This window comes from Lithobates pipiens, unplaced genomic scaffold (assembly GCF_037356315.1).
Source record: "Lithobates pipiens isolate NorthernLeopardFrog02 unplaced genomic scaffold, aLitPip1_a1.2 Scaffold_13, whole genome shotgun sequence".
Classification (NCBI taxonomy): Eukaryota; Metazoa; Chordata; class Amphibia; order Anura; family Ranidae; genus Lithobates; species Lithobates pipiens.
The window spans coordinates 370,175,023-370,190,500 of record NW_027507718.1 but is presented as its reverse complement, the minus strand read 5'-3'; positions in this window follow the sequence as shown (position 1 = coordinate 370,190,500).

Here is a 15,478-nt window from a genome sequence, read left to right as displayed (position 1 = left end):
GAGCTTCACACTGTGCTTCTCACTCCGACCCCAGCATGGATCCCTCCTGAATGACTTTCCCAGTAGTGCTACCAGCTTTCCTCTTCCTGCTCTGTGTAGAGTGAGGCTCCCTCCCAGCTCCCGAGCTCCAGGCCTGAGTTCACCCCCCCCCCCCCAGAAAGGGAGTTTCCTCAGGCCCACGACAGTCTAACACTCCATCATCTCAGTTCTGACATGTGATGTGTTGGGTATATATAGAAGGCCTGCCCCCTGGCAATAACCAATAATAGTTGGGGATTGGTCAGGGCTTCCAAATACACCCCATGTCACTCCAGCACTATGCCCTGCCTCTTTTCCAGAACCTTCTTTCTGAAAAAAAAAAGATGTACCAGAGAGCTGAAGCACATGTCAGTCACCTGCTGCTACACTAAACCACTCCCCTGCAACCAGATCAAAAACAGGCCTAGCTTTCAGCTAGGCCAGCCTAAATTTACCTGCACTGGCAGTACACACAAAAACACTACTCTAGCACCTACCTATCTAAGGTAGAGGGTGTTACACCTTCACAAAGGAACATGAAGCCTGAGCCTTTATGCACACTGGTTTATTGTAAACATTGTTTCCCCTGACAGGAGAAAATCTGTGTTAAAAATTAACCTGCATTTTTCCAAACCAGTTTAGGTGAGTTTAGCAGCATTTGGTGTTTGGGAGTTTATTTATTTCAGTCGCTAGAATAAAGGCTTAGGCTTAGGCTTCATGATTCTCAACGTGAGCTTAGGAGCAGAAGTGTACATGAGGCCTAAATCTAGCTAGCTATTATGTGTCAGCCCAGATTCAGTGTCTGAGGTGGACAAAGGTGCTGCTACATTGCTACAGGCTGTTAGGATTGTTACTGCACCCCCACTGCGCTCAACAGTTCCCAAGGGACTGCTTAGCTTTACGCAAAGCACATATGATTGCTGAGAAGCATAGGCTCATTTATGACCAACTAGTAAACCAATACCTTGCCTCCCAAAATAGACACTGAAATAAATGCTAAAAATAAATATTACCCGGGTGGTTATGGATTCCATCTATTTATTCCATATATGTATTAACTTGTCTATTCCTATAGTTAGCTATTCTATTAAAACTCTGATAATGTTACTGTTGATAGCGCAATGATATAAGGTTAGCTATTAAAACAAACACACTGCTTAGTAAAACAACCTCTTATTTATTTCCCAAGAAAATAGGAAAATACTAACATAAAAACTTTTACTTTTACAGAGCATATAACAAAAGAACATCAAAGATACTTATTGCAAGGCTGTCCTCTAGATATTGTCTCATCAGCTGGACTCAAAATGGTAACAGAGAGCCATGTGGCACGAGAGCTATCAGGCAAGAGAACCAAGAGTGAAAAAGGGATCAATTTCCCTTCTGTGTGCACTTTTACACCGCATTCAGACCCCCTCGTAAACACACACCACTAGCCTCCTGTCCAATCGCTATGTGACCTGGGTCATCTTCATTGATTGTTGGTCCTTTGATCTTATGTAGCCCACCTTCAGCAATGGCCCTCTTTGAAGAGTGTTAATCAAGGATTTCAATCTTATCATATCAGTTGGTCAGGAGCCAAGCTTTTGTTCTACAAAGCTTTGATGTGCATCTTGTTACATTCCAGTCACCTGGTTGTATCAACTAGAAAGAAAACTCCAGAAATATGATATTAAACCATGTTGCCTTCCAACAGACATGGAAGCCTAGGCAAGGTCAAAACCACCAATAAAGCTGAGAGAAAACATCACAACAGGTGGGAGGGTGGGCAACTCTTGTGACAGCTGAATCTCCTCAGAGCAGTTGGGTGTGCCTTAGTGTAACTTTTTCCTAGAGTTCAGGCTCCACCCAGTCACCTCAGGTCTTTGTAGCCAATCCTAAGGGAGCTACTTAACTTCCCTTTTAGTTTCACATCCACAGTGATGCCATGCTTCCAGCAGTCAAGGCTCCCTTTCAACAACAATGCCAGTCACAGTATACCATGAGCACCCATAAAACATAAACTTATATGATCTAAGAGGTCTGTAATTACCATCAGTGCCAGACAGGCATTAGACTGACCCCAGAATTTAACTTGAGGGCATAACCCATAAAGCAACATCAATTGCTGACAAGGTCAAAACCACCAATAAACTTGAGCCCAATCCTAAGGGAGCTATTTAACTTCCCTTTTAGATTCACATCCACAGTGATGCCATGCTTCCAGCAGTCAAGGCTCCCTTTCCCTAAAGACAGTTCAAGGGGCCTTCATCAGTGCACTCACAAACTTACCTCTTAGCCCCAGTATTGTCCTTGTACTAGCACTATGTACAGAGCACTGGATAGATGTGACAGGTAACCCTGTCACATCTATCCTCACTAGTTCCCTAGTTGTGTAAAAGTAAAAGGAAATTATATTAACTGCTTGCCGACGTCATTATACAGCGGCAGGTCGGCTCGTTCCCGCAAATCGATGTAGCTGTATGTCGGTCCCTTTAACAGATATAGCTGCACGGCAGGGAAGCTGATGCACGTGACCGGTGGCCACGATGTGCGTGAGCCATCTGCAATCCCTCCACAGAGAGCCAAAATGGGGATCTGTCAATGTAAACTAACAGATCCCTGTTCTGACAGGGAGGTACGGAATGATCGTCTGTTCCCAGTGATTGGGAACAGTGATCTCTCTTTACTCCCAGTCAGTTCCCCCCCCCACAGTTAGAAACACCTCCCAGGGAACACAGTTAACCCCTTAATCGCCCCCTAGTGTTAACCCCGTTCCCTACCAGAGTCATTTATACAGTAATCAGTGCATTGTTATAGCACTGTTCGCTGTATAAATGTCACTGGTTTCAAAAAAGTGTCCGATAAGTGTAAAAATATAAAAATAATAATAAAAATGCCATAAATCTAGCCTCTATTGTGTTGATGCTATAATTTTTGTGCAAATCAATCAATATATGCTTATTGCGATTTTTTTTTTTTTTACCAAAAGAATACCTATTGGCCTAAGCCGATGAAGAAATTTGTTATTTTAATTAATTTTTTTAATATTATAGCAGGAAGTAAAAAAAATATATATATATATATATTTTTTAATTGACTGACTTTTTTGTTTATAGCGCAAAAAATAAAAACCGCAGCGGTGATCAAATACCCCAAAAAGAAAGCTCCATTTGTGGAAAAAAAGGACGTCAATTTTGTTTGGGTACAGCGTCGCATGGCTGCGCGATTGTCAGTTAAAGCAATGCAGTGCCGTATCGCAAAAAAACAGGCAGGTCATTAAGGGGAAAAATCTTCCAGGGCTGAAGTGGTTAAGGAAGTCATGTCCTACTTTGTCTTCAACATCCTCACTGTCTGACAAATTTAGCAGCTTTGGTCCTATGAGTGAATAAGTAAATGGAAATCTTGCTAGCTAGGAGGCTGGCGGCGTTTGACTTGTAACATTATGTGCTGTGAACTTGGATTTTATGTAAGGGCAATACTGTGTGGCAATAAATCTTTTTAAAGCAGACTACACTATGTTTGTACCTTTATCTCCTAAGGCCCTAAAGTGGAAGCTTTTCTAGAGAGAAGGAAGCAGAGGAGGTGGCCAGCTGCTAGCAGACTATGCAGGAATAAGAAACCAATGCCCCAAGTATTCCAGCAGTGGGGATTAGATGATAAATTCATGTCCGGGGGCGGACTGACCATTGGGCCACTAGGGGGCCCCATCAGGGTTGCCAGCCTCAGTAAAGGGACAGTATGTAAAAATCTGTGTTTTTTTTCACATCTGTCTCTGAAATGTTCCTTACCGTCATCCTTTTGATCTAAAAATCCAAAGATTATAGCTGCCCCACCTCTCCAGTACCTTCTCAGGAAATAGAAACAAGTCTGTGTATACTGTGTGTACATGTATGTGTATACTGTGTGATTGTATACTGTGTGTTTGTATACTGTGTGGCCCCATAAACTCGGATTGTCTGGGGGCCCCATAATCTCCTATTGTCTGGGGGCCCCATGAGTTGTCAGTCCACCCCTGTTCATGTCTCATATACCCTTGAGGTGAGCAGGTTTTTCACCAGGTGATAGATAAACACAAGAATCTGAAGTAATATAGAACGCACTGTGGTGACTGAACACTGTGGATATCGGATACTACTTTGGACTGTATTAATTACGCAGATAATTTTTGCTGTTGTGTTTTTTTGTTTACAAATCTAAAAATAATTAATGCAAAAGGTAATAACTGTGGGGGGTGAGCTGATGGAGAAAGTAAACATGGCTTCCAGTACTTCCTGGAGTAACAGATGATCTCACCATGCCTCAACCTTGCCTCCTGAGATAGTTGGGCAATCTTACAGGATTTTGAATACTCAGCTATCCTAGGCGGCAGCAGTGAGGCATAGCAACGTCACAGGTCTGATGCATTTCCTGCTGAGTCAAAAAGGTTAGATAAAAAGAAGATAAGAATAAGACATTTATAAACCAATGTTTTTATGTAGCTTGAATAAAATATATTTTTTCTTAGATTTCAGTTAGGCATTAAGTGTAATAACTTATGGCAACAACATATTAGTGAGAATTTAGCAGTAATTGCAGTGCTTCAATGATAAATGATATTGTTATACTACTGTAGCACCCTCTAGTGTGCTAGATTAGATATACATAGGTTTGTTAGAGCAGAAAAATTGGTCTGGCTGAGAGCCAGACTTGGGTTGAATGTGTGTCAGGGCTAAGTGACTGAAGGAGGCTGAATGAATCATCAAGTAGCATCTCTGGTGACTCCCCCTGCTTTTTGGAACCTTGGAGAAACTTCCAAAAGTAGTGGATGGAGTCCAGGAGGAGCTACTTGTAGTATTAATGAGGATCCCAGCCAATCCCCAGCATATGGGCTGGCAGAGGGCAGGCCACCTCATAAATAAGTGCTGAGGAGGCTGTTGATGGCACTTAAGGATTCCCCCTAGTCTAGGCGAGTGGTGACTTTGGGAGGAATCCTATCCTGTAGGAGCAAGGAGAGGACAGCAGGAGTGAATCAGCACATCCAGGAGATCTCCCGAGAAGTCAGGCGGGTGGGTAGGTGAGTATTCAGTCTGGAGAGGACTGAGGAGACAAATTGTCAGTCTGGGAGGACTGTGGAGATGTTAGCCAGGAGGGCTAGTGAAAGGGGCAGCTGCAGCCAGGCGGGTTCTCACCAGGGACAGTCACCTCCACACATCTTCTCCAATAGGAGCAGTAGTGCTCTGTATGTATGCTCACAAACCGGCACCAGACACTGATGCTGCACACTATTAAATGGGAAATGATTCCCACGCTGGTTCTATACAGTGCTTGTGAAGTTTCAGAGGTAAAACTGACACAGTGACAGCTGAGGTTCCAGGGGCAGGAAGAATGATAGACAGAAAGAAAATAAGAGTATGACATTTATAAATCAATGTTTTATGTAGCTTGAATAAAATAAATATTTTTTGTTTGGACTTCAATTAGGCATTAAAGTGGATGTAAACCCAATTCATGCTGGGCACATATACGTATCTGCAGTGTTTTCTTATCTCTCTTTAAAGCACTGAGTCCTGTGGCTTTCTCCTGCTCCGTAGCTCTGTTATCAGCCTGATAACATCTGACAAGTTCTCCGGCACAGGAGATAAAAGCAGCCTGTAATTTGTGTTATGGGAGGTTGCTATAAATAGATTAGCAGACAGCTTGCCGTCTCACAGCAGAGCTCTTCCCATTCCTTTTCTTCCTTTGCCTATGTGAAGTGGGGGTGTGTGCCTTTCCTCCAATCAGCTGTCTGGCTGTATGCCAATAATCCACTCCCAGTGCTGAACAGGAAGAGAAAAATCTGTAACACAATGTGCACTTTCTAAAGGATATATACAGCTGAAGACAGCATATATATATATGTAGAACGTATGCAGGGAGATGTTTTTCATCTCTGTGTACCATCTGAGGCTGTTCACTTCACTGGGTATAGGAGAGGGATTACATCCACTTTAAGTGCAATAACCTATAGCAGTGATGGCGAACCTTGGCACTCCAGATGTTTTGGAACTACATTTCCCATGATGCTAATACACTCTGCAGTATAGTTGAGCATCATGGGAAATGTAGTTCCAAAACATCTGGGGTGCCAAGGTTCGCCATCACTGACCTATAGCAACAAATTATTAGTGGCAATATCTTTTGACCTAACATTGCGGTACATTGAAAAAGGTCCTGAAGTGTATCCACCCCTTTCTGGCCTCTCTTCCCCTGACAAAAGTCCTTACATTGTTTCCACAGAATGTAACACGTTCTTTGAATTAGGAAGAGATTGGTTCAGAAAGCGAAGTTAATGGGCCAGCATCCTGAAGGAGGTGTTGTATCAACTTTATGACATAAACTGCTTTTTATTTACTGTTGCTTATTTCCTTCTGAACCCACATACCTGCATCAACTTTATGTCATCAATTTAGAGAAATATGCCTAGTTGCTGTGAAACTAGCTGTAAATAGCATTATTGCCTTGCAGCTCTAGGCCCTAGGATGCAGTCCGACAGTCCCAACATGGACCCCTTCGGCATGCCTGTATGCTCTCCCTGTGATTGTGTAGGTGCACTCCAGGCACTCGTCCCATGATCCAAACATTTATAAGCTAATAAGCTTAGGTCTAATCAGCCTGCCACTAGGTTCTCTGTACACTATAAAACATAGCTCCCAACAGTCCCTGGTTTCGAGTGACTGTCCCTGATTTGGAACAATGTCCCTCTGTTCCTCTTCCCTCCTCATTTGTCCCACATTTTGGTCCGATCTACGTAGTTGTATATAAAATGCCCTATTTATCTTTCAAAAAGTGTTTCCCAGTGCTAAACCTTCCATCCAATTTCTAAATTACTGCATTTGTAATGTTCAAAAGCCAGTATAAAAGAATAATAGTGGTTATAAAAAAGCTTGTGGGTTTAAGTAATAATTTTTTGTAAAAATTCTCCTTTAACCGCTTTAAGACCAGGTGGCTGTATTGCGCAAATCGCCGTAGGTGTACGTCGCTTCATGCAATAGATACAGTGGGTGCGCGCATGGTGCCGGAGCCGATGTATGTGGCCAGCGGTCGTGATGTCCGCACCCCCCCCCCCCCCCGTGCGATTGCTCCACAGAGAGCCAGAACAGAATGGGGATCTGTCAAAGTAAACAAACAGATCCCCATTCGGTCAGGGGAGAACAGAGTGATCGCCTGTTCCTAGTGATCAGGAACAGCGAGCTCTCTGTACTCCCAGTCAGTCCACTCCCCCCTCCCCCAACCACAGTTAGAAACCCCTTGATTGCCACTAGAGTTAACCTCTTCCCTGCCGGTGTCATTTATACATTAATCAGTGCATTTTTATAGCTCTGATTGCTGCATAAATGTCACTGGTCCCAAAAAAGTGTCAAAAGTGTCAGATCTGTCCGCCGCAGTCCCGCTAAAAATCCCTGATCATCATTACTGCCATAAATCTATCCCTACTGTGTAGACGTTATAACTTTTGCGCAAACCAATCAATATATGCTTATTGTGATTTTTTTTACAAATAATATGTAGAAGAATACATATAGGCCTGAACTGATGAAGAAATTCATTTTTTTTTTTGCATTTTTTTATATATATTTTTTTATATATTTATAGCAAAAAGTAAAAAATAAATGTTTTCAAAATTGACGCACTTTTTTGTTTATAGCGCAAAAAATAAAAACTGCAGAGATGATCAAATACCACCAAAAGAAAGCTCTATTTGTAGGGAAAAAAAAGGACATAAATTTTGTTTTGAGTACAATGTCGCCCGAACGCACAATTGTCAGTTAAACAATGGACTGATCATTAACCTCCCTGGCGGTATGATTCAGTCTGGAATAAGGTGCTGAAAGCGGTACAATTATTTTGCATGGAAATCTGGCTTTTATTTTGTAGTCCTGTAATTCTTAGGAATAACGCTCTGAAATCTCTTCAAACCAGAGTCTAGCGGACATCCCGGGTATGATAAAGTTTATAATATAATAAAGAATAATAAAAATTATTCAATAATGTAATCAAATCCAAAAAAAAATGAAAAAGGGACATGTTTTGGTTGCTATGGACAATCTCCAAATTCCAAGCAGTAAAAAACAGTATTTATAATATAAAAGTGCATGCAGGGCATTGCACAAACCACTAGGGACAAAGGGGGGGTGTATTTTTTACTACAGCACTGTAATCTGTAAGATTACAGTGCTGTGAGTGTTTTGTGTGTTTTTACATTTTTGAATTTGCCGCCGTTCTCCGCTCCCGTGCGTCGTAACGTCGCAGGGAACGGAGCTCGGCGGCATTCGGCACTGTGAATCGAGCGCAGGACGGCTCGATCACACAGCGCGGAGGACATCGCTGGATCCAGGGGACAAGGTAAGTAACGTTACCTGTGTCCTCCCCTGCATCGAGCGGTGCAAGCCCGAGTCTGGCTCGGGGTTACCGCTATTGTAATTAAAATTCCAACCCGAGCCAGACTCGGGATTACCGCTAAGGAGGTTAAGGGGGCAAATCCTTCCAGTCCTTAAGTGGTTAAGGGGGCGTGGCAGGGTGTGTGTCCTATGCCTATATACTTTTGCTAGTAGGTGTCCATCTTTCCCATCCAAAAGAGTTGGGAGGTATGCTGCAAAAAGCTGCATATTATCATAGCACTATATAGCAACTGGAAGTAAATACTTTGGTGACAGACCTAAAAGAATCTTCTAAAGTACTAAAAAAAGGTTTCCTTGGTTTTTATTGTTCTTATTATTTGTCAAATCTTCTCTAATATCTCTCATGAGACGCATTATTCCAAAATCTAATTTAAACCCCACTGTGCACATGTGATAGACCGGTATTGTTTTCAGTGGAACATTAGCTTATTTATTTAAGATTACAAACTTCAAGAAATAGGATCCTTTTTTTTTTTAGCCAATGACCTTACAAGAAACATTGTAAACAGACACGAAAGTAGATTCAATAATGAGCAGTATTTCATACTGAATATCTCTTGGAACAACCTGTAAAGTTCTGTTCTACCCTGTCAGTCACTGACCGCCAACACAATTTAAAGTATAGTTTACAGCTGGGGCAAAGCATATAAAACAGACGTATAATGACCAAGTATACAAAAAAATATCACACCACACTTCTAAGTTTGTAATGCCAAGTTGTGGTTCTAAAGGCTCAATTGTTTTACCTTCATGAAGGTAAAAAACCCTTCTCTGTTCAGCTATCATTCTTCCTGCCCCATCTTGATCCAGCGATGTGTACGAGAGCTTCGGCTCTCCAAGAACTCTCACTACCCATTGGCTGAGGCAGCAGCAGCCATTGGCTTCCGCTGCTGCCAATCACAGCCAGTGAGCCAATAAGGAGAGAGAGGTTCGGCTCTGTTTGTGACTGAATGCGCAGAGCAGCAGCTCTGGAGCGAGTTTGTCTCTGTGTGGTGCATTGCAGTGAGACTTATTTAGGAGGGCACCTTAAAGCACAGTATACTAAGTGCCCAATGGAGCAGCACTGCAGATCACTTTTTTTTTAAATTGCACAGGCCCAGTTTTTGTTGCTTTGTTGCTACCCACATAGACACATTTGAGTTTATTTACTAAAACTGCACAGTGCAAAATGTATGGTACTGTAGTCAATCAGCTTCTAACTTTAGCATGTTCAATTAAGCTTTGGCAGTAAAACTTAGACGCTGGTTGGTTTCTGTGCAGAGCTGCACCAGATTTTGCCCTCTACAGTTTCGGTAAATCAACTCCATTATAACTCCATTATATATTTTCCAGAAACTTGGAGAAAATCCATAACTGTTTACAAGTAACAATAATAATTCCCATGCTGGTTGTATATATTTTGCTCCATTAGGGCACATATTCTGCTAGAAGGATCTCATGAGCCCTCTGACTTACTTCAGTTACTCTCCTTTTCCATAACTTTCTAAATCTCCTCAATGGTACAATTATGTTGAAACTCCTTGTGTTCTTTTTTGTGCCTTCTTTTTTGCATGTACATTCAAAACTGGTCATGTCTGGTATGGAGGGGTCCGCTCGGAAGCATGGCGTGAGAAAGTGTTGGATTAATCGGATTTTATTGTGGTCACACAAACATCAGAAGCATTTTTCTCAAAAACAGAGATTTTACAACTTGTAAACATTTTTTAACAATTGCCCATTTTTGACCACACGTTGCCATGATTGCTCATTGTGTACCCGTGTATTGCCATGATTAGTGGCCACGAATTGTCATGGTTGCATGTTTGTGGCCTGTAATTTGTTTCCTGTAAGCTTTCAAAACTACGTGCTTGTTGCCCATACATTTTTATGATTACCTGTTTATTGCCCATGTATTGCCACAATAGCCAGTGTGGTATACAAATATTTTGCACACTTAATCCCACAAGTTTGTATATTGTCCACATTTGTTTCTCAGGTCTGAAGTCTGAGGCATATCCAGGAGTAGGGATGAGCTTCGTGTTCGAGTCGAACGTATGTTCGACTCGAACATTGGCTGTTCGTCCGTTCGGCGAAATCCGAACTCTTGGTCCGTTCACGTCAAAATTCGTGTGGCACGCACGGCCCACAATGCACTGCGATGGCGCAGTGCATTGCTGGCTCGTGATTGGCCAAGCATGCACTGTGACCCCGCATGCTTGGCCAATCGCATCGCCAGCAGCGAGGAGAGCCATGATTGGCCACAGGCATCCTGCCTGTGGCCAATCATAGCTCAGGCTGTGTAGTGCACGCCCCACACTATATAAGGCCGCCTTTGAGGCGGCCTCGTGTAGTGTGTTAGCGTCTGAAGCAGTGGGTGTTCTGTGTACCTTCAACACAGTTACACACCAATCGTTTTTGGCTGATTTCCTATCTTGCTCTTGTGTAGTGGTTATTGTCTGTGCCCTGACCGCAGTATACACCACTATATTCACCTCACCTATATAGCTAGTGATCTAGCTTTAATAATAGAGCTTGCAGTCAGTAGTGTTAGGAGATAGTGCGTGCTGTCTGCGTGCTCTGTACCCAGTACATACCGCTATAATCCACCTACATAGCTGTTCTCTATTTGGGCCCAATTGTCATCTGCAGGAGTTATTGGAAGTTGTGTGTGCTTCCAGCACAGCACAGTATACATCTGTATATACCCCTTTAACTCTGCTGTTTTCTGGTTATTGTCTGCGTGCCCTGACCGCAGTATACACCGTGATATTCACCTCACCTATATAGCTAGTGGTCCATCTTTAATAATAGAGCTTGCAGTCAGTAGTGTCAGGAGATAGTGCGTGCTGTCTGCGTGCTCTGTACCCAGTACATACCGCTATAATCCACCTACATAGCTGTTCTCTATTTGAGCCCAATTGCCATCTGCAGGAGTTATTGGAAGTTGTGTGTGCTTCCAGCACAGCACAGTATACATCTGTATATACCCGTTTATCTCTGCTGTTCTATAAAAAAGGCATCTGCAGGAGTTAGTGGGTGTTGTGTGCCTCCAGCACAATATAAACTACCCAACTACTGTTTTACCCAACTCCCTTCAGGCCATTACCATGTCTGGAAGGCCAGCAAGGAGAGGCAGACAGGCGCGAGCCGATAAAAGAGGGCAAGCAGGCTCTGTGTCTAGAGACAACAGTGCTGGTCGTGGACGCGGTGCATTGTCATCAGCACGTGGCCATGGGACATGCTTGTCCTTCTTTTCTGCAGCTGGACATGTTGAACCGCAACATGCCAACGACTTGGTAGAGTGGATGACCAAGCCCTCTTCATCCTCCTCATCCTCTCTCACCCAGTCTCAGGGTAGTAGCAAAGCAGCTGCCAACGCATCGTCTTCCCTCCTCTCAATGTCATCATCAGTGACTCCTTCCCTAGACCCACCACGTCCTCCTGAGGAGTCTCCTGAACTCTTTGAGCACAGTGTTGGGTACATGCTCCAGGAGGATGCCCAGTGTTTGGTGGGCTCTGATGATGACACTCAGCTAGAGGAAGGCAGTAGCGTGAGCGCAGAGAGGGGGGATGCTCAAGAAGGACAGCAATCTGGCAGTCATGTTCCACAAGCTGCAGCATACTGCCAGGTTTGCTACAGCGATGAAGAGGGAGGGGATGATGAGGGCACTGACTCCACGTGGGTGCCTGGAAGGAGGGAGGAGGAGGAGGAGGAGGAGGCACATGTCCAACGAGGCAGGATGCCCTCCGGGGGCCAGCTTAGGGGCAGCACACCGACTGAATCACACCGCAGAGCTCCGCCTGCGCAGAGCGCTTCCTCTGCGCGTTATTCTAAAAGTTCTTTGGTGTGGGCCTTTTTTGAGACGAGTGCATCAGATCGCACCGCTGCTATTTGCAACATATGTCTCAAGCGTATCTCACGTGGCCAAAACATCAGCCGCTTGGGCACCACATGCTTGACCAGACATATGTTGACCTGCCATGCAGCTCGTTGGCAAGCGTACCTCAAAGACCCACACCAAAGAACAAAGCGGACCTCTCCTTGCTCCTCATCAGCTGGCATCTCCAACCCCACTAGACCTTCAGTCCTCTCTGAAACCTGCTCTGAGAGGAATGAAGGTGTAGAATTAGGTGTGTCACAGCCAAGTGCTTCCGGAAACTCTGCTAGTGGTACATCCACATCCGATTATAGCAGGCAAATGTCCCTGCCCCAGCTGCTGGACCGGCGGAAGAAGTTTACTCCCAGCCATCCACATGCCCAGCGGTTGAATGCTAGCTTGGCTAAATTGCTAGCACTTCAACTGCTGCCTTTTCAGTTGGTAGACTCGGCCCCCTTCTGTGAGTTTGTACAATGTGCGGTTCCTCAGTGGCAGGTCCCCAAACGCCACTTTTTCTCACGGAAGGCGATTCCGGCTCTCTACCGGCATGTGGAAGGCAATGTCCTTGCCTCGCTGGACAGGGCGGTCAGCGGTAAGGTGCATATTACCGCTGACTCATGGTCCAGCAGGCATGGACAGGGACGTTACCTGTCTTTCACGGCCCATTGGGTCACTCTTCTGGCTGCTGGGAAGGATGCAGGACAAGGTGCAGTAGTGTTGGAGGTTGTTCCGCCACCACGCCTCCAAAATGCTACTATTGGTTGTGACACACCTCTCTCCTCCTCTTCTTCTTCCTCCATGGCCTCTTCCAGTGCTCTGTCCTCAGAACCAGCGGTGCTCCGTAGGCGTTCCAGGGGCTACGCAAGTACGCAGGCAAAACGATGCCATGCCGTGCTTGCGCTGGTTTGTTTGGGGGACAGGAGCCACACTGGGGCGGATGTTTTGTCAGCTCTGCAGGGGCAGGCCGAGAGGTGGTTGACGCCACGCCAGCTTAAGCCAGGAATGGTGGTTTGCGACAATGGCACCAACCTCCTCTCCGCCCTCCGACAGGGACAACTGACCCATGTGCCCTGTGTAGCTCACGTCCTTAACCTGGTGGTGCAGCGGTTCTTGGGCAGGTACCCCGGCTTACATGATGTCCTGAAGCAGGCCAGGAAAGTCTGTGTGCATTTCCGCCGATCATTTAATGCCTGTGCTCGGCTGGCTGAGCTCCAAAAGGAGTTGAACCTGCCCAAGAACCGCCTTATATGTGACATGCCCACCAGATGGAACTCAACATTGGCCATGCTGCAGCGGCTGCACACGCAGCAGAGGGCCATCAATGAGTACCTGTGCGACTACGGCACCAGGACAGGGTCAGGGGATCTTGGTTTTTTCTCACCACGCCAGTGGGGCATGATCAGGGATGCATGCACTGTCCTGTCACCGTTTGAGGAGGCCACAAGGATGGTGAGCAGTGACAGTGCATGCATCAGTGACACTGTACCTCTTGTCCACCTCTTGGAGCATACGCTGCGTGGAATAATGGACAGGGCACTTGAGGCAGAACAGAGGCAGGAAGAGGAGGACTTCCTTGCCTCTCAAGGCCCCCTTTATCCAGACAGTGTTCCTGCTGTGCCACCCATCACACAGGAAGAGGGTGAGGAGGAGGAAGAGGAGGAGGAGGATGATTGTGTCAGCATGGAGGTGGAGGCTGGCACTCAGCATCAGCATCAGCAGCAGCAGTCTTATAGGGATGATTTACAGTCCCAAGAAACACGTGGACTTGTACGTGGCTGGGAGGAGGTAGCTGCGGATCATGTTGTCCTTAGTGACCCAGAGGACTCCGGACCGAATGCCTCAGCTAACCTACGCTGCATGGCCTCCCTGATCCTGCAAAGCCTGCGGAAGGATCCTCGTATTCTTCGGATCAAGGAGAGGGACCATTACTGGCTGGCCACTCTCCTTGATCCACGGTACAAGGGTAAGGTTGCCGACCTTATCTTGCCATCGCAGAGGGAGCAGAGGATGAGACATCTCCGGGAGGCCTTGCAGAAAGCTCTGTGCAACGTGTTCCCAGAGACTGGGAGGTCACAAACTCCTGGTCCTGGACAACGTGTTGCTGAGGCATCAGTCAGAAGGAGCGGTGGAGAAGGTGGCCGTCTGACTGATGCTTTCAGAGAATTTTTTAGTCCGCAGCCCCAAGGTATGATTGGTTCCAGCACCCATCGCCAGCGTCTAATTTACATGGTGCAGGAATACCTAGGGGCAAGGTCAGACTTGGACACCTTTCCCACTGAAAATCCTCTGGCTTACTGGGTCTTGAGGATGGATCACTGGCCAGAGCTTGCACAGTATGCAATTGAGCTACTGGCCTGTCCTGCATCCAGCGTTCTTTCGGAACGCACCTTCAGTGCTGCTGGTGGCTTGGTTACCGATCACAGGGTGCGCCTGTCCACCGAATCAGTTGATCGACTGACCTTCATCAAGATGAATCAGTCTTGGATCACCCACAGCTACCAAGCACCTGAAGCTGATGTAACCGAATAATTTTTTTTGAAATATCACATCCCTTCAAGACTGCCTATGCTGATGCTGAGTGACTGTCCTGTTATGTTGATTGTCTATCCTATTCTTCCTCCGCTGATATGTTGGAAGAACATTTTTGGTTCTGGGTGATGCCAGCAGCCCAATTTTTCTGCCCCTGTTTAACAGGGGCGTTTAATTACAATTTTTGATGCAATGCTTTGCAGCAGGGCTAATTCCTGCAATAAAACTAGAGTATATGGCAGAGGTTGGAGTGTGGTAGCACCAGCACCAGTGCCTAAGGCCCAATTTTTCTGCCCCTGTTTAACAGGGGCGTTTAAGTACAATTTTTGATGCAATGCTTTGCAGCAGTGCTAATTCCTGCAATAAAACTAGAGTATATGGCAGAGGTTGGAGTGTGGTGGCACCAGCACCAGTGCCTAAGGCCCAATTTTTCTGCCCCTGTTTAACAGGGGCGTTTAAGTACAATTTTTGATGCAATGCTTTCCAGCAGGGCTAATTCCTGCAATAAAACTAGAGTATATGGCAGAGGTTGGAGTGTGGTGGCACCAGTGCCTAAGGCCCAATTTTTCTGCACCTGTTTAACAGGGGCGTTTAAGTACAATTTTTGATGCAATGCTTTGCAGCAGGGCTAATTCCTGCAATAAAACTAGAGTATATGGCAGAGGTTGCAGTGTG